Source organism: Neodiprion pinetum, unplaced genomic scaffold, assembly GCF_021155775.2.
Source record: "Neodiprion pinetum isolate iyNeoPine1 unplaced genomic scaffold, iyNeoPine1.2 ptg000147l, whole genome shotgun sequence".
Classification (NCBI taxonomy): Eukaryota; Metazoa; Arthropoda; class Insecta; order Hymenoptera; family Diprionidae; genus Neodiprion; species Neodiprion pinetum.
In genome coordinates, this window is record NW_027184533.1 from 15,001 (window position 1) to 17,500 (window position 2,500).

The window sequence follows — 2,500 nt, forward strand, 5'->3', positions numbered from 1 at the left end:
CCGGAGTCGATCCGGGCCGACGGGACTTGTGAAAATTTCGGTCCGAGTCGACAGAAAGGCGACGCGCGGCGTCTTGGAGTCGATACGGGCCGACGGGACTCAGTGAAGTTTCGTTCCGAGTCAAGCGGAGGGCGATGCGCGGCCTCCCGGAGTCGATCCGGGCCGACGGGACTCGTTGAAGCTGCGGTACGAGTCGAGCGAAAGGCGACGCGCGGCGTCCCGGGGTCGATCCGGGCCGACCGGATTTGTGAAAATTTCGGTCCGAGTCGAGCGAAAGGCGACGCGCGGCGTACCGGAGTCGATCCGGGCCGACGGGACTTGTGAAAATTTCGGTCCGGGTCGAGCGAAAGGCGACGCGCGGCGTACCGGAGTCGATACGGGCCGACGGGACTCAGTGAAGTTTCGTTCCGAGTCAAGCGGAGGGCGATGCGCGGCCTCCCGGAGTCGATCCGGGCCGACGGGACTCGTTGAAGCTGCGGTACGAGTCGAGCGAAAGGCGACGCGCGGCGTCCCGGGGTCGATCCGGACAGACGGGACTTGTAAAAATTACGGTCCGAGTCGAGCGAAAGGCGACGCGCGGCGTACCGGAGTCGATCCGGGCCGACCGGATTTGTGAAAATTTCGGTCCGAGTCGAGCGAAAGGCGACGCGCGGCGTACCGGAGTCGATCCGGGCCGACGGGACTTGTGAAAATTTCGGTCCGAGTCGACCGAGAGGCGATGCGCGGCGTCCCGGAGTCGATACGGGCCGACCGGACTTGTGAAAATTTCGGTCCGGGTCGAGCGAAAGGCGACGCGCGGCGTACCGGAGTCGATCCGGACAGACGGGACTTGTAAAACTTTGGGTCCGAGTCGACCGAGAGGCGATGCGCGGCGTCCCGGAGTCGATACGGGCCGACGGGACTCGTCGAAGCTGCGGTACGAGTCGAGCGAAAGGCGACGCGCGGCGTCCCGGAGTCGTTCCGGACAGACGGGACTTGTAAAACTTTCGGTCCGAGTCGACCGAGAGGCGATGCGCGGCGTCCCGGAGTCGATACGGGCCGACGGGACTCGTCGAAGCTGCGGTACGAGTCGAGCGAAAGGCGATGCGCGGCGTGCCGGAGTCGATACGGGCCGACGGGACTCGACGAAGTTTCGGTCCGAGTCGACAGAAAGGCGATGCGCGGCGTCCCGGAGTCGATCCGGACAGACGGGACTTGTAAAACTTTCGGTCCGAGTCGACCGAGAGGCGATGCGCGGCGTCCCGGAGTCGATACGGGCCGACGGGACTCGTTGAAGCTGCGGTACGAGTCGAGCGAAAGGCGACGCGCGGCGTCCCGGAGTCGATCCGGACAGACGGGACTTGTGAAAATTTCGGTCCGAGTCGAGCGAAAGGCGACGCGCGGCGTCCCGGAGTCGATCCGGGCCGACGTCGACTTGTGAAACTTTCGGTCCGAGTCGACAGAAAGGCGATGCGCGGCGTCCCGGATTCGATCCGGGCCGACGGGACTTGTGAAAATTCCGGTCCGAGTCGAGCGAAAGGCGACGCGCGGCGTCCCGGAGTCGATCCGGACAGACGGGACTTGTGAAAATTCCGGTCCGAGTCGAGCGAAAGGCGACGCGCGGCGTCCCGGAGTCGATCCGGGCCGACGTCGACTTGCGAAACTTTCGGTCCGAGTCGACAGAAAGGCGATGCGCGGCGTCCCGGATTCGATCCGGGCCGACGGGACTTGTAAAAATTACGGTCCGAGTCGACAGAAAGGCGATGCGCGGCGTGCCGGAGTCGATACGGGCCGACGGGACTCGTCGAAGCTGCGGTACGAGTCGAGCGAAAGGCGACGCGCGGCGTCCCGGAGTCGATCCGGACAGACGGGACTTGTAAAAATTTCGGTCCGAGTCGACCGAAAGGCGATGCGCGGCGTCCCGGAGTCGATCCGGGCCGGGAGCCTGTCGGAACATCGTCATATGAGCCTCGGTTAATTTCGACAAAGTTCCCGGAGTTCGAAATTTTTTCGATAGCCCGCGGAGGTTTCGCCCCGTAAGCCGACCGTGCTACCACCGTACCGGCGCCGACGTCCTAGCGGCCAGGCTCCTACTAGTAAGAGGAGCGAGTCGGTCGGGCCGGTCTCCCGTCGTCCGCCTGCTACGCCGTACCGGTACGTGCTCGAGCACGATACGTACTTCGGCGTAGACCAGGAGCGGGCGTTCGCGGACCGTTCCGTGCCTCGTACCAAAGAAACTACGCGACTCGCGTTGTTTCATCTATCGTCACTGCATTACCGCGGGTCGGTGTCTCAGACCGAATGGCCCTTGACGCGCGGTACCAAGAAGTTCGGCTCTCCGTGAAACACGGAAGGCCGAACGCTCCAACGCACGCGTCAACTCGCTTCTTTCCGAGCGTACACTCAAAGACCAGAGATGTTATAACAACGTATCCCAGACGCTTTCAATCTAGCCGACGGGTACGGGAGATCGTTCGAACGCTTATAAGCCGAGTGTCGAAGGTGGCGGCACACGGATCCG